At 37.1% G+C, this 21,888-nt stretch overlaps 1 protein-coding gene across 1 annotated transcript in view; it reads right to left on the bottom strand.

Annotated features, from left to right (window-relative positions):
* Positions 1-21,888, bottom strand: part of MICAL2 (microtubule associated monooxygenase, calponin and LIM domain containing 2) — a 296,098-nt gene that overhangs the window by 259,312 nt on the left and 14,898 nt on the right. The window lies entirely within an intron of this gene.

Below are 21,888 nucleotides of genomic sequence, written 5' to 3'. Positions count from 1 at the left end.
GGCAAAGGACTAGAGGTAGGCGCCAAGGAGAGAGACAGGCCTCTAAGAAAGGCTCACCGAAGGAGACAAGACTTAAAAGGAGACAATAAAGGATTTGGACTTTAACTCCTGGCTGCACTTGTGGTGATTATTACATTGAACTGAAACTAAGGCTGCTCCTAGAAACCCCCCAAGAAACCCACTCCTAGAGAACAATACATTTTAGAGAAGAATATTACAAGAGAGAGACAGACAGAGAGAGACAGAGAAAGGGACAAAAAGACAGAGAGAGAAAGAGAGAGATTTTTTTAAGGGAAAAAAAAATATGTGAAAGATGTAGCTCCTTAACATGTCTTGAATTTACAGCTTGGTTCTCTAAAGATTATTCCTAAAATGGAAGTTATGCTGAGAAATCTCATTCCTAGTGAGACAGCTTATTTATTCTGTGTATTATTTGCTATATTTTAATCATTAAATTTTGCCCATCTGTTCACCATCTGCTTGCATAAATGGTATATTCACTATTCATTATTTGTGATGAACTCTTGTGTAACTAGCATTTGGGGAGAAGAGGTCAAATTTTTTGATTTGAGATTGGGGTATACCTTCCTCTTTAAAGAATAGTGACCAGGAAAGCAGTTTGAACCCAAGTATAAAAATAATTAATGATAAATTATTGATAATAGTTAATTAATAATAAATAATTCTCTTCGACTAGAAATATTTAGGAATATCTTTATATCATGATAGCCTGTTATTCCCTCTCTGAGAAAAATAGAAGAACCAGTCTCTTGGCTTTTTTTCCTGGTCCCCTCCACTAGGAATCAAAGTCTCTCTTAGAGAGGGATAGGCAAGATCCCCAAATATCTATCAAAGTTACATTTAAACAAACTCCCATGGATATATACATAATCTACAAGGGTAACACATACACCATACATAAGTAAATACAAAAATATAAAGAAATTAATACACACTGTGATTCAGATCTTGAACACCATGGGATGCTGGACAGCTTGGGAGGTTTGGCCAATGGTAATGTAAAGCTTGAGAGTACTTTGTGGCTAGACCCTATGTCCTGCCTAGATGAACCTGAGCCTGGGTATTGGATTGGTCTTTTTTGTGTTCCTCCATGATCTTAGGTTAAAGAACATCAATAGATAAGTACAGATAGAAAAAATTTAAACTAAATAAACATTTTTCTAGCCAAAAGTTTTTCTCTTGATAATTTAAAAAAAAAAAAAAAAAAAAAAAAAAAGACCCTTTTCTTTGGATCCAGCTCAGTCTCTTCAGAGTAGATGAAAATTCAAAAAAAAAAAAAAAAAAAAAGAAATCAGCCTTCACCAATGGTTGGGCCTATGATAAATTCAGAGGTACTTGGATAAAGACATACATGGCATACTTATCAAACTTGCAGATAACAAAAAGGTGGGAAAGACAGTTAATGCTATGGATTTGGAAGATTTGGAAAGATCTTAACAGGTTAAAACACTGGGCTGAATTTCTTAAGAAAAAATCTAGTAGGATAAAGTAAATTCTTTAATTTGGGTTAAGAAAATAAACTTCAAAAGTGCAAGATAGGGGAGCTGTAGCTAAGTACCAGCTTGTTGGGAAAAGATCTGCAGATTTTTAGTGGACCACACGCTTAATATGAATCAATGGTATAAAATGGCAGTCAAAAAAAGTAATTTTATATTGCGTGAATTAAAGGCATGACCTTCCTGATCAGACCATAACTGGAATGTTTTGTTCCATGGAATTTAGATGGATTATGGATATACCTAGAGTTGGAGACCACCTTGAGTCTGAGAAGTTTGGAAGTTATGAGTTTAAATGGGTGGAGCTAACAGGAGAAGGGAACTTCTTTTATCAAAAAGGATTCTATCCATAAGGAAAGAGAATCAATTCCTAGTGTAGTTTACCAGAAGATATGGACTTTGAGGAAAGCAATACAGAGGCAAGGTGATGAAGTATAAAAATGCCAAGTCAACCGTCCTATAAATAGTTTCATGTCTAAATGGTTTTAGATATTGAATTGATAATTAATTTTATGAAATTATAGCGACAGATGCCTGGTTATTTGGGAACTTGCCAGGAAAAACCATCATTGGCAGTAGGAAACAGGAAACAATCACACTTTAATAAAGCACAGAGACAAGTGGCAAAGAGGCATATGGTGGGATGGAGACAGGGAATGTGACGGAAGGTACCAAGGAGAAAAGGATGGGGAGGGGGAGGCGTGGGGAGCATCACTCACAGATGGAAGTACTAGGCAGCATGGACCCTTAGGAAACAGCGGAGGACTGGGTCTGAAATCTCATTTTTATAGAGAAGAAAAGATGAGAAAGAGACCAACTCATATCTGTATCACCTTGGGCTTAGTTCATATCCAAATCATCTCAAAGTGGTTGATAAAATTTCAAAGTCACATCTCAGAGTTTTCAGCACCTTTTTGATGTTCGGTTAGTGTGGAATTGATATAACCCTGACAGAAGCACCTAAATGGAACATGCTGATGCATCACATATAGTCCGGATGTGAATTTTGGTTAATATGTGGTACAATTTGTAAATTTGCTACTTTGATCTTTTGGACAGTTTATATGTATTTTGGGGTTCCCCTTTGCAACTTTATTTCCCGTTAAAACTTACTATATTGACCAGATGGCTAGGGAGATTGGGGGGGGGGGGCGGTTGGAGAGACCAGAACAAAATACAATTTTAACCCGATATCGACTTCTCAAAAGAATATGATGGTAGTTAGTAGGGTAAAATGTTTAAGTTTGTTTCTATCAAATGTATTTTTACATACATTTATTTATATATTTACATAATACATTATAATACAATTATTGTATTATATACAATATTATATACAATACAAAAATATGTATTTTGTGTGATTGTTAACATTTCTTTTGGATGGAGGAAATAAATACCTGTCCCATACCTAGTTCATATCATACATTGAGCATCTCTCTACTCCACATTTTCTTCTCTGCCCATTCCCTTGCATTAGGAAGATCCTTGACATTAGCTAAAACCTAAAACCTAAATCTTAAGAAATTTTCCCCAAGGTACAGCAAGTACATAGTGGGGGGAGGGCACAGTAAGCCAAAATGTGTCAAAGAAGAAACTGAACCCAGACAGGATGATAAGCCTGCTTCTGATCAAAAGGGCTCCTTTGTGGAGAGGCAGTAGGTAGGTATCGCACCTCAGCACCCTGGCCCTGGCATCCAGTTCCTTATTGTTAAAAGTATTTACTTTGGGGTAGCTAGGTGGTGCAGTGGATAGAGCACCAGCTCTGAAGTCAGGAGGACCTGAGTTCAAAACTGGCTCAGACACTTAATACTTCCTAGCTGTGTGACCCCGAGCAAGTCATTTAACCCCAATTACTTTAGCAAAAAAAAAAAAAAAAATACTTCCATACTCATTAAATACTCATGATCTCATATACGTAATTTTTCTACTCAGAGTTGCTATAGTCATCCCCCTAGGATTAATCTAGGGGTGACTCTTTCTGATCAAGTTTGCTGGATCTCTGTCAACAGATAAAAGTTGGTCACTAAACCCATACTCAAGCTTTCCCTTGGTTGTATCTGCTAATAATCCAGGGTCACTCCTATGTCACAGTGAAATGCTATGGGACTTAAGTGGATCCAAGTTCCTTAGTTTAGCATTCAAGGCTTATTGATTAATTAATCAATAAGATTTTATTATGGTACCTACTGTATATCAGGCACTAGGATACAAATCTAAAAATGAAACTTTCCCTTCCCTCACAGAATATTGTTGGTGGTGGTGGTCCTTCATTTTTCAAGAAAATCAATCACATCACAGTTACATCTTGACTCTAGCATAGATCAGATTTCAGTGATTCATGGTTGTTCAAAGTCATAAATCTCCCTCTTTCTTCTAGAGTCAAGGAATAGGAGATAAAAGTTAAGATGACTGGTGATCAGAGGCCTCTTGAATGTCTGACCAAGCTCTAAGCTCTCCACAGGGCCTGCTTCAGCCACCTTCATGACTGTTGGAACAAATTGTTCTCCTTTAGCCATTCCACCTTTCAGTCTCCACATGCTTGGGATAGGCAACCCCCTAACTCACCAACTGGCTAGAGGCCCATTGGTTACCTCCATCCTGGTTTAGCTCGTCTTCCCAGATGGTTTTTCCAGGATGTGACCCCTGAACATGGCAGTTTCTAGGAGCCACAGGTGAGAGTCTAGGAGTCTCTGTTCTATGGGGGGAGATGACATGTATTTGTATGACCATATGAAGAAGAAATATGGAAGCATGAGGTCATTAAGGGAGAAGCAGGCACTAGGAGCTGGAGGGGAACCAGAAAGGCTTACAGAGAAGGTAGCACTTGGTCTGACTTTTGAAAGAAACTGGGGTTCCTTTTCTAACTTTATCTCTCACTGTTCATTCAATAAACATTTTTAAATGTTGAGGTTTAAATGTTTAATCTTAAAACATTTAAAAGTTTAAATGTTTAAGCTTAAAAAGCATAAGGTCTCCCAATGGGTCCAGGGCCATTTCCAGCTATTCTGACCTACATTTGGCCACTGGACCAGATGTCTCTGGAGGGGAAAGTGAGATGAGTGACCTTGCACAGTCCTCCCTCCCTCAAATCCAGTTCACTTGCATAGTCACGTCTTCTTCCAGAACAAGGACAAACAACATTAAGCGACTATTGGAGCTTCTCCCATACACTTTGTACTTTCTTCCCTTTAAACTAGTTCATTCTGTTCCCTTGTCTTTAATCCTTCTCATCTTCCCTCCAGCAAATTCCCTCTTGAACTTCAAAAAACCATTTGAGGACTTTTATTGTTTGAAAAATTCATTTTCAGAATACTGGTGATTAAATGATCAGGGACAGTGGAGACAGTTTTCTCAGCCATATAGAAATCTCAGCCGTGTGTGTGTGTGTGTGTGTGTGTGTGTGTGTGTGTGTGTTCTCTCCACTGGTTCTGATCCCTCAAAGTCATTAACACTTTGTTTTTATATATGGTGACTAAATGATACAGTCAATAGAGAGCTGGGCCTGGAGTCAAGAAAATCTGAGTTCAAATATGGCCTCAGATACTAACTAGATATATGACCCTGGGGAAGAAATTTACCTAACATCCATTTGACTCAGTTTCCTCATCTGTAACATCAAAATAGTAATAGTTCTCAGGGTTCTTATGGGAATCAAATGAGATAATAATATAAAAGTGTTCAGTACAGTGTCTAGCACATAGTAAGCATTATATAAATGTAAACTATTATTATTTGTAAATTGTAAATGTCAATTTACAATTAGGTCCCCCTCAATTTTAAAATGCAGTTCTAGGTTCTTAATGAGCCCTGACTTGGAGCCCTCCAACAAAGGAGACTTTTGATATCATCTGCCTCCTCTTCCTCTTGTTCTATCATCCCACCCCATCCCACTTGCCATCCCTGGCAAGGAAACAGGCTTTAGAGGGAGTTAAAGATAATAAACATGTTCCTATCAGCTGAAGTTAAACCATCCAACTTGGTGCCCTGAGTTCTTGATGAGTAGCAAGGCTAGACAAAACCTAGGGATCGCCTTCCTTAGGCTCAAATCATTGAAATGGTTTTTAAAATTAAATAGACGACAGATAGATAAATAGATGGACAGATTTAGATATGTATCTTCTAGGGCTAACACAGACAGGTCTTCTACACCATAAAATCAATCCATTCTGAAAGTATTTCCCTTCCATCAACCAATAGTCAGGATTAACAAGAAGATGATTTCAGGGTCTGGCTATTTTTCTCTTGAAGAAATATTTTAGTGCTGATACATTCTCCCGTGGCTGGCCTTGAGGTGAGATCTGAAAATGGGGAATAAGGTGTTTAAAACTCACAACCTCAGGTTTTGCTTTTAGCATCCTAGCCAGGCAATAAGCATTGACAAAAAAAAAATCTAATCATATATGTTAGGCCACCATGGAAATGGAATGGTTTGCATTCAGAAGGTGAATTTGAATCCTACCTCATTACCTGCTTTGTGTGACTGAGCAAAGTCTTTTGGGGTCTCTATATCATACAAAAAAGAGAAGATTAGAAAAACTGCCTCTTTGTCTTCTTTCAATCTCAGATCTTGCATTTCTGGGAACAGTTTCCCTGAACTGTTTAATGAGTTCCTGTTCCTACTTGCTGCCTGTGCAGCAGTTTAAGAAAAAAAAATTTTTTTAAAGAAAGAAAAAAATTAAAATCATCACTATTCATTTTCCAGATAAAACTGGATCCCTAAATCCCTAAAGAGATGTCTCTAAATGTTACTCTTAGGTCTTCATGATTTGGATAGACTTTAAAGCAACACTTTTTCCCCAAGGACTAATAAAAATGTTCTAATTTCCCTAACATCCTGGTAGTCTTTGGAGGCATTTGCATTTACTTTTTCAGAGAACAGGCTTGTAAACACTTCAATTCAAATCTTCCACCACTTATTAAGCACTTTTTGTGTACAGAGTCCCATATTTCACAGTTGTCTGCCCTCAAGGAACTTCCAATCTTCATGGAATATTAATTGCCTATTGAGACTAAGAGAATACACATTCAAATCTGGCCTTCCAGATAATAGGCTGCACAAGATAATTACATAAATATGATGTCTATATTGGATTTACATATGTATTTTACTATGTTTAACATATATTAGATTACTTGCCATCTAGGGGAGGATGTGGAGGTAGTGGAACACAAAATTTTGCAGGGGTCAGTGGTGAAAAATTATCTTTTCATATGTGTTGAAAATAAAAAGCTTCAATTAGGAATAATAAGCTTCATAGGGTAGTAGATAGAGAGTGGACCACAAAGATTGAAAGATCTGAGTTCAACTACTGCCTAGGAGCCACGTTAATTGTTTGATACTGGACAAATCACTTGTTTTTAGTGTGTCGCAGAGAAATTTTTAAGACTCCAAGAGCAGAACAGGACAGAAAAGGAAAATGACAAATGTTGGAGTTGATATAGGGAAAATGAGACATTATAATGTACTGCTGATTGAGTTGTGAACTGATTCAACCAATCAGTAGAACAATTTATAATTGTGCCCAAAGGGCTATAAAACTGTCCATATCCTTTGGCCTAGTAATATCAGTACTAGGTCTACATCACAAAAAAGATTTTAAAAAAACAAGAAGGAAAAGGATCTATATATGCAGAAAATATTTATAGAAAATCATTTTTGGAGGCAAAGCATTGGAATATGAAAGATACCCATAAATTGGGGAATGGCTAAATAAATTGTGTGATACATAATTATAATGGAATATTATTGTGCTATAACAATTGATAAACAAAATGCTCTCAGAAAAACCTGGAAAGACTTCCATGAGCTGATGCAAAGAGAAAATGTGTGGTATACAAAGTAACAGCAATATTGTAAGATGATCAGCTGTGAATGATATAACTATTCTCAGCAGTACAATGATCTAAGGCAGCACTGAAGGATTTATAATAAAAAATGCTACCCATACCCAGTGAGTTTGTTTCAGGCAAAAATTTAAGAGTTTAGTTTCAGTTACTTTGGAACCACCACCTTTCATACATACATACACACACACACACACACACACACACACACACACACACACTCTCTCTTAAGAAAATTCTTAACACTCAGGTTAGTCTACACCAAGGTTAGTCTAGCCTATATATCTCTCTTTCAAGATAATCTCTGACTTTTTTGTTGAGACAAAATTTGGTTTATTGGAAATTTGGGTAACAAAAAATAAACATATTTTAATGTCTGTGGATAGACCTGTATCAATAGGGGAAGTTGAGGAAAACAGTAACCTTTTCTTGAAACGTTCCTCTCTCTGAAATGCCCCCAAATCCAATGATTCACCTTACTTTCTCCTTTCTTGGCCACAGCTCAGTCCCTTCTGCCTCTTTGTTCCTCAAAGGTAATCTGGAAACAATATATTGGCTCCCACTTCTGGAATCCACAAGTTCAGAATCTCTTGCCTTGGTTTTGAGATAGTTTATTCCTACAAAGGGTATGTCTCTCACAGAAAGACTTTGATTCAAGAAGGTTGAACAGAATCAATTTGCATGTTTTGATTCAAATCAAAGGTTTTCTCAACTAGTCAAGACACTAGAGCTAAAGTAGAATGGTTTCACCTTTACCCTTACATTTATTTAAGATTTTTCCCTTGATTCATCACAAATTGACAATTTAAAATAAGAGGCTTCCATGTCAATAATTTTCTAATGATTCTCTGTTGCATGAAGAATACCCTGGCTTGTCAATGGCTATGTCCATTAAGTACAAACTTTGCCAGATTTTACTAGATTAAAAAGGTCCCAGAAATATCCAAGCACCAGCCTAGCAGTGTTCAGAGAACCAATCAACGGGCTCCATAAAAGGTAGGAAATTTGCTTTAGGCAACAAACTGGGTTATAGAGGTGGGACAATCTGCCTTAATGGAAGCTGTACTCAACTGGACAAAATGAGAGTATTCTGAAATAATGAAAAACCTCTACCATTATGGATTGTAGCTCAGTCATTTTTCAGTCATATCTGACTCTTCATGACCCTCTTTGTTTTTGCTGTTGTTGTTTTGGCAGATATCCTGGAATGGTTTGCTATTTCCATCTGCAATTCATTTTAGAGATGAGGAAATTGAGATAAACAGGGTTAAGTAACTTGCCCAGGGTCACCCAGCTACTAAGTGTCTGAGGTCAGATTTGAACTCAGGAAAATGAGTCTTCCTGAACTCAGGCCAAGTAGGTCCAACATTCTATCCCTACTGCACCACCTTGCTGCTCCTACCAATGTGGATAAGGCAGAAGGTTTAGCGTAAGGAGGAATGATAGAAGGTGTAATAGAAATTAGGAAGCTATTCAAAAAGAGAAAGAAAATATATAAAATATGCAAATATATTTTATATAGATATAATATAAATATATAATATATAAATATTTAAATATATAAAATAAGAAACAGAGACAGAATTTTGATAAAAGTAAAGGTTGAGAAAAATTAAAGATGCAAAGAATACTACAGATCATTGAATCCAAGCTTCATTATACAAAGAAGAAAGTTGAAGTCACTTCCAGGAAGAATCGGAGCAAGTTTTGTTGGCAGATCAAGCTCAGGGTCCATATCTGCCAACTCCCAAGTGCTCTCTCCTCAAGACCAGGCTGATTTGGGGATTGGACCATTGAGTGTTCAAACCCAGAGAACATTTAAAAGTTCATTGAGTCTAACCCTTTCATTTTACAAATTAGGAAATCAGAGAATCTCAGATTTGGGCAGGACCTTAGAAGCCATCTGAATATGCACCTGAATGTGAACATGCACGTTTGCACCTGACTGTGAATACTTTCCATGGCCTCTGAAAGAAATGATCATCAAGTCTTTGTGTGAATACCTGCATACTAAAGTGGAACTCATTGCCTCTCAAGACAACTCATGGAGACTTTTTAGATTTAATGATTAAGAATTTTTTTTTTCTTACATTGAGCCTAAATTTCCCTCCTATCAACATCCTTCCTTCCCTACTTCTTCCTTTTGGAGCTAAGTAAACACATCTTATCACTCTTCTACATGATAGCTTTTCAGATACATTAAGATAGCTACCATATTGCCCCTAATCTCTCTGGCAGGGTTAAATACTCCTACTTCCTTTACCATGTGATCTAAAAACCCTTCACTATCTTGGGTACCTTCCTCTCTCCAGTTTATCAAAGTCCTTTTTAAAATGGAATGACTGGAATCAAACATTATTTTTTACAAGATATGCTAGGAATTGGATATAATACAATGTTATCATCTTCCTACTCCTAAATACTGTTCCTCCTTCAATGAAGCCCAAGATTGTGTAATCATTTTTGACTACAAACTTAAGAGGTGTCAACAGTGGGATGTGCTTTGATACTCCAATGGTATCAAAATAGGTCACAATAATGACTCATATTGAGCTTACAATCTCCCCAAAACCTCAACTATAGTTCCAGTGAATGGCCATCTAACCTTGCTTCCCCAATCTTAAGGAAATGATTAAAGAAACAAAAACTGAAGAAAACCAACTCAAATTTAAGTAGTGAAATTTCATCTTATTAGAACTGTCCTAGCCTTTCTTGGCTTTGGAGTCTTTCAAATAATATGTAATGATTATTATGTAATATAACTATTCCTGTATTACAACATGCAATATAGAAACTATCCATTGCAGTTTTGCGTCATCTGTGAGTCCTTTAAGCATATCCCCTATGCCTTCATCCATATCATTGCTAAAAATCTTAAATACTATCAGGCCAAGAAGAGCTTTCTTGGGACATTCCACTAAAGACTATCTTCCAAGTTAACTTTGGTCCATTCACTAAGGATGACTCTTTGGTGCTACCCATCCAATCAGTTGTGAATCCACTATTGCTACTGGAAGGAGAACATGAGAGGTTTTGTCAAATAGTTTTAAGAAAATACTTATAATCAAAGCCAGGTCTCCTAATTTCTAGGCCAGAATTCTCTCTACTACATGATCCTGTTCTCTCTTTTGTTATTTTATAGGATGAACCACAAGGGGGGAAAGATTGGAATTAGGGAAACTGGACAGATGCTCTGTAATAATCTAAACAAGGGGGATTAAGAATAAGAAAAATAAATGATATTAGTAAAAAGAATACTGAATTTGGAGTCAAAAGATCTTAGTTCAAAGTCATGGCTCTATACTTCCTATCTTTGTGAGTCTCATCAAGTCAGTTAATTATTTGGACCTCAGTTTCCTTATTTGTCAAATGATGGCTGTTCCATAAATAAGATACTCCATGATGGCCATTCTTTCTGACTGTCCTCCATGCCTGGAATGCTCTCTCTCTTCCATTCTGACTACTGACCTCCCAGGCTTCCTTTAAGTCCCAACTAAAATCTTACCTCCTACAGGAAGCCTTCCCCAAACTCTTTTAATGCCTCCCTCTGTTAATTATTTTCTATTTACCCTATACATCTTACTTTGTATATCTTTGTTTGCATTTTTCCTAACCATTTCATTATAAACTCCTTGAGAACAGAGATTATCTTTTGCCTCTTTTTTGTATTCCTAGGCAAGATGCCTGGCACATAGTAAGTGTTTAATAAATATTTATTGTTCTCTTGATTAAAGGTGTTAGATTAGATGATTTCAAAGATCTCTTACAACTCTAAATATAGGTATTTCTGAATATATACAGATCCTTAAAGTTTGCAGAATATTTTACATCCATGATCTCACTTAAGCTTTGCACCAACCCTGTGAAGATGTTATAACAGTATTATTACCTTTTCCATTTTACAGATGAGAAAACTCAGATTCTGAGAGATTTAATGAGTTGTCTTTGATCATATAACAAGTCAGTGTTAGAAGCAAGAGCTGAACCCAGATTGCACAGATTTCAATTCTAATATCATACCCCATTACTTTAGATATTAAGGGCCTGGACTAGGATGGTGATCATAGTATGGATATGAAAAATATTTGGGGGAAAATATCAACAGGAAGAAATTGATCACAAATGTATATGGGATAAAGGAGAAGAAGTAAAAAATAATTCCATGGGTTGGAACCTGAATGCCCAAGAAAATGCCATTAGCAGAGATAGAAGGTAGATAGATGACCTCTAAGGTCTGGTGAAGCTTTAGAACTCTAATTTCAAGAGCCTGGTCTAATCTCATTCTACATCTGTAGAAACTGAAGATCTAGTGGGTTTAATGACTTTTCCAACAATATGGAGAGGGTATGTATGAGACCCAAGTCCTCTTCCTTCAGAACTTTTAGAACTTCCCACTGAACCAAGCCAGTTCTTATCTAGAGTTCATATGAGCAATCAGGAGAGAAGGGGACATTGTTGGTATTGAAATTGGGCAAGTGATTTGATGGCAATAAATGATTGATCTCTCCAGGAATAGACCAAAGGAAGAAGATATATCAGAGGACAAACATTCACAGTTAAGGAAACAGGAAGGAGAGGGAACACAGAATTTGGAAGCCTTGGGCATGATAATCATCAAAGACCAAGGAGGAAGTGACTTTTAAGAATGAGGAAATGCTCTCTCAAGTCAACCTCAGACACGTCAGAGAAAAAGTCATGAGTTGAGTGAAGCCTGAAGATCAGATTCAGGAGAGCCCCCTTCTTATTGACAATGAAATAGTTCTGCCTTTTTTTCCTTCCTCTGCCAACCTCACCTTTTAGCCCTGAGGTACCTAATTGGACCTGGTGGCTGACTCAGGTTGAATCATGACAATCTGTTATATCACTATAATTTATTATAGAATCATAAAATTTGAGAGTTGCAAAGTAACTCTCCTTTCCCACTGTGCTACATAACCATAGCTTGGGCTGCTTTCTTACTCTGGAAAGCCTCTCTACCTCTGAAAAATCCCTCTTCCCTATAATGAGCTTCACCATAAACCTCCATTTTGAATAAGGGTCTATGGCAGTCCTCCTTCACTCCTATTCTAAAACAGCTTTTGACTCCCCTTATTCAGCTCATTCTAGAGGACTTCTTGCCCTTATTTCCCCCTCCTCCCCTTGATCCGTTCCTCCTGGAACCTACATTTTGAGGAAGATCCCAAAAGGGACATCCTTCTCTCCTCTCCCTGATCTTCTTCTTACTCAATCTTTTCTCTCCCTCCTCTACTTTTCAGATCCCTTTTATGTGTTGTCTTCCTAAATTAGAATGTAAACGCTTCAACAGAATGGACTATTTTTTTTTTGGGGGGGGGGGATTGCCTGTATTTGTTTTCTTAAGTGCTACCATATGGTACATGTTTATTAAATGCTTATTGATTTGACTTGACCTCAGCAATATGAAAATGACATGCAACCCACTGTAACATAATTGAGAAATGTTTTAAAGACTTCCAAGGAAGAGGAGCCCATGACTAGCTAAGACAAGTCATTGAATCACTTTTGGATGTCTCCAATCATCATGATGTTTTTCCATACATCAAGACTAAATTGGCCCCTTTGCAACTTCTACCCAATGTTATTCTAGAGTCTGATCTCTCATTCACATGCCATCCCTTAAAATACTTGAAGATTACAATCATACAGTCCTAACATCTACTCTTGACCGTGAAAGCCTTTTACTATCCAATTTGTTTTCCTTTCATGCTTATTAATGTACTTCCTGAAATGTGTTGCTTAGAAGTGAACATAATACTTCATATATGGTCTGAGCAGGGCAGAGTACTGTGGGACCAGCATCACCGTTCCCTAGATAACTGGACCTCTCTTAAGGCAGCAAAGGAAACACTTCTTATTTTTTGGCTACCATATTACATTGCTTACTTAGAGAAAGCTTGTTGACCACTAAGACCTTCAGACTTTTTTCAGATACCTCCTCCATCCTGTATTTCATCATCAACCTCATCATTATCATTATTAATATTTTCATAGCATTTTGTTTTACAAATCACTTTAAAAAAAAAATCTCATTTCATCATTTTAAAGTCAATTTTAAGAATATTTATCCAATAAGCATTTATTAAGCACTTGCTAGGTCCTATATTTGTGAAGTTGATTCTTTTGAACCCAAGTATAAAACTTTAAATTATTCTCCTTTGACTTTCAGTTTCCTAGATTAAACCCAATGCTGTAAGCCATCAAGCTGTCATAGGAACCAGATCCTGTCATCTGTTATGTTGGCTAGCATCCCCACCTTTGTATCAACTTCAAGTTTGTTGAGCTTGCCTTTTATACTTTTAGTCATATCACTTAAAAATGTTTTAACAGTATGGGACCAAACACAGATGTCTGGGATACTTCCACTGGAGACTTCCCATCAAACTGACATTGAATCATTCATGACTACTCAGAGCCCTTCTTCCAGTGCGGTATTCATCTAACTTCATGATCATGTCATTTTTATCCCTCTGATACCAATAACTTTTTCAAAAGCTTTGCCCAAATCTAGGTAAATTGCATCTTCAGCCTTCTTCTGACCTACCACCCTAGAACTGGGACTCTAGGGACATAGGGATCCCTGCTGGCCATACATTGTTGTAGAAAACTACACACTAACATCATCATAAGCAGTTCAGTGGTACAGTAGGTAGAGCATAAGACAGAGGCAGGAAGATCTGACTTAGACACTTACTAGCCGTGTGACCCTGGCAAATCACTTAACTTCTGCCTGCCCCAGTTTCCTCATGGACATTAATAATAGTGCCTACTTTCTAGGGCTGTTGTGAGGAGCAAATGAGATAATAATTATAAATCACTTAGCACCTGACCTGGTACATAGTAAATACTATATAAATGTCTATTTAAAACTTTAAAAAGCTATATATATAAATACATAAATAAAATATATATATATATGGGCTACATATATACATATATAAAAACTATGTAAAACTTTAGTGTTACTATTATCTGTTCTATTATATATTTATTTGATTAACTATTTCCTAGTTACATTTGAATCTGGTTCTGACCATGGCTGGAAGCGTTATAACCGCAATCCTCCGATCTAGATGGCAACATAATGTCCATGTTGCTTATCTCCGTGGGAATGCTGGTGTTATAATAATAATTCACATTCCTCTGATGTTTGAAGTTGTACAAAGACCTTTCCTTTTCAATCCCCCTATGAAGTAGATTTTTCAGGAGGTGGGGTGAGGTTCACTAGACCTGTGATCTCATTGATGGAGGGAACTCCCAAGGAGAAACTTCTTTCCAAATGCCAGCTGGGTGTCTCTTGTATAATTTAGAGTCTTGGAGAGTTTCCAGGCCATTTGAAAATCTAAATGACACAGTCTGTATGTCTGAGGCAGAACTTCATCATGAATGAGAATTGTTTCATTGATTGTATTTGTAAATCCAGTACCTAGTATAGTGCCATGGCACACAGTAGGCACTTTAATAAATACTTGATTGATTGATTCCTGATTCTGAAGCCATTCCATTATATTGCCTCTTTCCCGCACCCCCCCCCCCGTCCTTCCATGTCCATATACTTTACAGATAAGAAAACTGAGGTTCCAAGAGGCTCCTGTTCAAATAGCTGATAAGCTTCAGAGTTGAAGTTCTATCCAAGAGTGATGGTATCCAGTCTTTGGCTCTTGCTCCTCTGTGACCCTCTCAGGTCTCTCCCAGGTCTGATCTTCCATGACCTGGAAGCAGACAAGGAGACCCCTGATCACACAGAAATGCAGCAGCAATGAGATCCATGGTCTTGAACCAGGACAGTTATCAATACCTTCCTATGGGAAACCTATAAAGTTGCTTGGAGATCAAGGAATGAACACTTTGGCTGGTAAACTTAAATGACTCTTTAAGTGTTTAAAGGGATATAGTGCCTGATCCTAATGAGAGATGGGTAAATGTGCAGATTCCCTATCCTTTAGGGACCTGATCAGCCTTCTTAAATTATCAGGTGAGAATGATGTAGATTATCCCAACTGGTGATGGTGGGATGCTTTGAGGGGCTCAGAGCAATGGACTTTAATGACCAGGTGAACAAAATAAATTATGAAAATGGCCTATGCTGGATTGAGGTGGGAAGAGGGTTTTTAGAGGTGAGCTAAAATGGGTTCTAGTAGCCCTGCCAGTAGAATGTAAGTTCCCTGAAGGTAGGAGTTATTTCCTTTTCACCTTTCTTTACTCCAGCTCCTAATATAATATTTGGCAAACTGTAAACACTTAGTAAATGATCATTGATTGTACATGTATGACCTGTATCAGATTGCTTTCTATCTTGGGAGGGAGAGGAGGACAAAAAAATTGGAACTCAGAATTTTACAAAAAATGAATATTAAAAACTGTCTTTACATGTAAGTAGAAAAATAAAATACTATTGAGAAAAAATCAATAAAAGATCATTAATTGGTTAATTAATTAATAGTGCCTCATATAAGCCTAAGTGAGAAGTTTGTTTAGTGTATAATTTAAATCCTTGCTGGCCCATTTTTTTAAAGATGAGAAAAGGAGACCTTCTAGAAAGATGTGAACTACAGCCTTGGAAGACATGAGCCTCTGACATTTATTAACTCTTTGCCAGCGCGTAAATTGCTTAACTTGAGTGAATCTTGGTTTTCTCACCAATAAAATGGAGTTAATGATTACCTTTTACCAGTGAAGTACAATATTGAACTTGTAGTCATAAAGACTATGGTTTAAATCCTGCCTTATAAATTTATTAGCTAGGTGATCCTAGCCAAATCCTTTAATCTCTTTCCCAGCTTCAGTTCTTCATCTGTAAAATGGGAATAATTAAGACCTATAGCACTTACAAGGTTGCCATGAGACTCAAATGAGTTAGTTCAGCATAGGCTTTGCAAATTTTAAGATGCTAAATAAACACAACATCTTTATTATTTCTAAATATTCATAGATTATTGAATAGTCCATCTTTGAATTTTGCTGTGGAGAGATATTTATTTAGCATTTTAAAGTTTGTAAATAACTTTACATATACAACTCATTTGATCTTTCACAACAACCCTGTTAGATAAATGACAATAACCACAATAACTAGTATTTTATAATACTTTAAAGTTAGCAGAATATTTTATAATACTGCCTCATTTTCCACTCACAATGACCCTGGAAGGGAGGTACTATTATTTTCCCCTACTTCACAAAGAAAGAAACTGAGATAAACAGAAGTTAAGGGTCACACAGCCTTGGTAAGTATCCAAGGCTGTAGTGTGGGTAAAATACTCTGTGCCATTTGTGTAAAACCACAGGTTTTATTATTTCCAGTTCTTAGGTGAGGAACCTGATGCTGAGAGAAATTAAATTACTTGACCAGGTTCATAAAATTTCTTGAACTGTATTTGAATCTACATTTTCTAACTCCAAGTGCACTGACTGCTCTTTCTACTAAGCTGCCTAGCCTTATCTTTTGGAAACAGTTCTTGGTTTACTGAACTGCTCATGTTGTTAGATAGAGGGGATGTCAAACTCTTGTTGAGTCATGTCTGACTCTTCGTGAGCCCCATTAAGGTCTAAAGCAGGAATACCCAACTCACTGGTCAGAAGTCTGTGAAATACACCTTCACCTTTATGAAACCCTGAACCCCGTTTGTCCATCACCAGTCCAATAGCAGGTCCTCTGGCATCCCTTACAGAACCAGAGTAGCAACAGCCATTAAATCTTTCACTACTGTGCCATGAAAACCTAACAGGAGCAGACTTCAAGTCATTGACAATAATGGCTGATATTTATATAGTTTGATGGAGCAAGGAGAAGAGTTTTGCTCAAATGAGTTAGTGGCAAATCCAAGACTGGAACACAGGTTTTTGGCTTGTCTATTCAAAGGTCTTTCCCTGGGACCACACTGTGTCCCTGCTAAGAGTCAGGGGATTTCCATAGATTGTTAGGTGAAGATGGAAACCATTACTGCATGCTGGGAAACTCTATGGGACTACTGATATTTCACTGTTGCTGTTCTCAATTTCTGAGTATCTATCTAGATATCTTTCAAAACATGAGACTCTAAATAAGTACTAAAAGAACCTCCCTGCATGTCTGGAGATCTCATGCTCACTACAAGGCTGGAGACCAGAGTGTAGGATAGATCAAAACCAAAGTGACTGGCTAGATAGTACCCATTTCAACCAATTAGCTGGTTGCTTTGGTGGTACTGATGAATAGGATTTAGTTTTCTCCCCCCTCCCCTCCAATCAGCAATTTTGAATCATGATGAAGTATCAAGTGTTTGGCAAAAAAAAAAAAGCTCTCTCCCCATCCCTTATGATCTTAAAGTCCAAGATACATACAAACTAATTGGAACAGGGAGAGAATCCTAACTCCTGGGAAGATTCATGGGGGCTTCAAATTCCTTCAGCAGTGAAGGCTTCATGGAGATGAGTCTTGAAGGAAGTGGAATACTTTGAGCTGTGGGCATGGGGGACAAGTATCTTACTGAGATCAGAAGAATAGTACATATGAGGGCACAGAGGGAAAGAAGGGTGTATTGAAAGTTTAGAGAAAAGTAAATAAGTCAGTTTGACTGGAACACAGAATGCTACCAAATAGACCCCAAGGTTGGGGGTGGCAAACTTGGATGAATTTCACCCTTAGAAATAAGGAGGAAACTCCAGCAGGCCTATTACTAGGATGTATTTTATTTGGGGCAAATTTGGTTTGGGGAATGAGGGAAATGGGGAAAGGAAAAGGGAATAGTGATAGTAAGGACAATTCAAAGCTTGGAGTCTGCTATTATCTTAGTCAGAAAGCACATTCCCCACCCTAAATTGCACCCCTGAGACAAAGTCCTGATCACCTCAGGCTAGGTACGGATCACTCTCCAGGTTAGATTAGATTTTGCTTTTTCTTTTGAAAAGACAAAAGTTGCTTTCCCTGGGAGCAAGTCTGGTTTCAGTTTGAGCCTCTTTCTCTGTTTACAAGGCTTCGCTCAACCTGTAATTGTTGGAGTTTTGGGACACTTGGCTATTTATAGATGCTTCTAAGCTTTTCTTGGTTTCCGGCTTAGATGTACCACTTAGTCACCAGAAAGTGTCTCAGGCAATCTCCCCAGCCACTTCCTGATGCTCCAATAAAGGAAGATGCCAGACAAATGCTGCCAGGATTGAGAGTTGATCTAAGAGGTGGGAGGAGAGTTTTGTCCTGTCATTCATTCCTTTCCCCCCAGACTCCCTCCCCTCCCCAAACCTTCTGAGTGGCTCTCCAGGGGACTCATTCAGCAGCTCTAGGGAGCTTGCTCAGCCCTGAGACACCAATAACCTCTCTACAGGAATCTCAATCTGGCTACATATTTTTGCCATTACTTGATGACCTATTTGGATCCAAATTTCCTCCTGCTAAGGATTCCCACTAGAGCCATATAAGGTTATTTGATTTCACTGCAAACTATAGCTTCTATTTGGAGTGAATGATACATCCTGTCTCCCTCTTTATTCCCTACCCCTTTCTAGTCATCCCAGTTTAGCTGGAGATATATTAGGTTTGCAAGTGAATGATTACACACTCCAGAGTTGGCCCTAGCCCCACCCTTGAGGGAGGACTCATGGTATCTTAGCCGTTACAGCTGGAGGGGAACTAAAAAAAAAAATCATTGAGACTAATTCCCTTGTTTGGCAGATGAAGAAGCCGAATTACTGGAGATGGGAAATAACTGCTGTTTGCACTCAGAATTTGAATTCAGATTTCATGACTTCAAATCTTCCAAATCAACTGGAAAGCCTAACTTTATAATGTGACCCTGGTAAGCTTTGAGCTTTTGGGCTCTTCAAGTCCTGTCTTGAAGAGAGAATAGGCAGTGGTTATAACCTCTGGTATCCATCCATCCATTTATGTGTGACCTTATTGTTCTATTTTTCCTGTGATTATAAAGAAGCCGATGGCTATTCAGATATTGAGGTAAAGGTGACAATGGCCATACATCTCAAGAGCCTGCTTCCAAAAACACATTTCTCCCATGGGTTTGGGATGCCTTTCCTTTGGAAAAACCTTTCATCTTCTCTCCACCAAATCTTTGACCAACTACCCAGCATGTCGTGGAAATACAAGCTCATAATTGTCTCTACATTTTTCTCCTGGGTCTCAGCAGGCCTGCTCAGAAATGATATCTTTCTCACAAGGAGTTTATCTGCTCAAAAGAACTGATTTATTTTTCATCACCATGGAAGCAGGTCCACAGCAATAAGTTGATAAGTAATAATGAGCTCTCTGGCTCATAAAAGCTTAGGTTCACCTTTTACCAAGTCTCTCTGAAAGGAAAGATGGAAAGAAGTCCTTTCCTAAATGGGAACTCTTAACATTCATGTCCTTGAAGAGGAAAAAAACAATCCTGGTGCAATTATGGTTTCCCAGGAATACATCAGAGCTCAATCTTGTGCCTCAGCTTCATTTAAGCAACTGTCTTCCTTTTCTCTGGCATGTACCTCAGAGCCCCCCAAAGAAGGAAATAGGAAATCTTATATCTAGAACTATGTGCTGACTCTTATCCACAGCCCTAGCAGCACAGAGCTATTTTTTAAACTCAGTTTTATTCATGCCTCTTGTTTTTTCATCTCTGTTATTTCCAAATATGTCATCCCATCCCTCTCACCCAGGTGGTCTTTCCTTGTGATGACAATAAAAACTTCAGCAAAAATAGGAGATAGGTGACTATTTTTAAAGGATATTTAACATTCTGAATTCATAATACCCCACCTCTTTAAAGAAAGATCATACAGTTTTTTTTAATGATGTTATGTAACTTACAAATTCTGTTGTGCTTCATCAATTCTATTTCTATCATATCTCTTAAATATATCCCCTACCTATACAACTTCTACCATTTTATATCTCATCACTTCTTATCTGGATTACTATGATGGCTTCCTAACTAGTCTTCTTCTCATCAGTATCTTCCCATTTCAATAAGAAATATTTACAGTTTCACTGATAATAGTCATCTCTTTTTTTGTAGTATATTTGTTGTTTGTTTTTATTTTTTCTCAATTATTATAATTTTTTTTAACATTCAACAATTAAAAATTTTTTTTTCGTTCCAAATTCTTGTTTTCCCTCCTTATCCCTTCCTCAAGAAGGCAATTTGATTTGATTATACATACTCAGTTATACAAGCCATATTGCAAAAAAAAAAAAAATACAGACCAACAAGAACAATAAAAAAATAACAATAGCAACCTTCAATCTGTATTCAGACATCAGCAATTCTTTCTTGGAAGTAAATAGCATTGTATTGCTGAAAATAGCTATTTCATTCACAGTTGGTCATCTTACAATATTGTTATTACTATGTATAATGTTCTCCTGGTTCTGTTCATTTCTACTCCATTATTCCTCATGCCTCCAGATTAAAATCCCAAAATGTTTTAAACATATTTCCATATTAGTCATGTTGTGAAAGAAGAAACAGAACAAAAGGAGAAAACCATGAGGAAGAAAAAAATGAAACAACCAAAAAATGAAAATAGTATGCTTTGGTAAGACTGCATAGTTCTTTTTCTAGATATGGTTAGTGTTTTCCATCATGAGGCTTCTCACGTTTCTCTAAAATCTTTCAGCTCATCATAAGTTCATCTTGGCACAATAATATTCCATTACATTCACACACCACAATGAGTTCAGCCATTCCTTAATTTCCAGTTCTTTGCCACCATAAATGGAGCTAATATAAATATTTTTGTACACGTGGGGTCCTTTTCCCTTTTTTATGATCCCAGAGCCCAAATCTAATACAAAGTTAACAGTTAAGAAATAAACCATTAAAACATGAGCAAACAAAAGAGAAAGAATCCAATTATAGGTAGCTACTATGGTGATAGAGAAGATCTGGGTTCAAAATCAGAAGAAGACAGTAAAGTCAAAACAGCTATTTATACTTCCAAGAAAAATGTAAAATGGTTACCAGCCCCAAAAGAGCTTTTGGAAGAACTTCAAAATTATTTTTAAAAATCAAATAAGGGAGGTCGAGAAAAAAATTGAGAAAAAATTAGGGGGCAAATGAGAAATAAGAAAATTATGAAAAGAAAGTCAACTACTTGGAAAGAGATCCAACAATTTATAAAACAAAACAATTCCTTAGCAACTAGAGTTAGCAGTAGGCAAGGAGAAGCTAATAACTTCATAGGACACCAAGAAATAATAAAACAAAATCAAAGAATGAAAAACTAAAAGAATATCTGAAGTATCATTAAGAAAAAATATGACTGGAAAACAGATCGAGCAGAGACAATATAAGAATTTTTGGACTACCTGAGAGTTATGATCAAAAAAAGTGTCTAGATTATATATTCAAGAAGTTTTTAAGGAAAATTTTCCTGAAGTTTTAGAACTAGAAAGCAAAGACTAAATTGAAAAAAAAAAAAAAACCAATGAATTATCACCTGAAAGAGATCCTAAGATGTACACTCACAGGAACTATTATAGCTAAGTTTCAAAGCTTCCAGGTCAGGGAGAAAAATACAATAAGCAACTAAAAAGAAATGATTT

Source organism: Sarcophilus harrisii, chromosome 6 (assembly GCF_902635505.1).
Source record: "Sarcophilus harrisii chromosome 6, mSarHar1.11, whole genome shotgun sequence".
NCBI lineage: Eukaryota > Metazoa > Chordata > Mammalia > Dasyuromorphia > Dasyuridae > Sarcophilus > Sarcophilus harrisii.
This window is presented reverse-complemented; position numbering and strand designations above follow the sequence as displayed.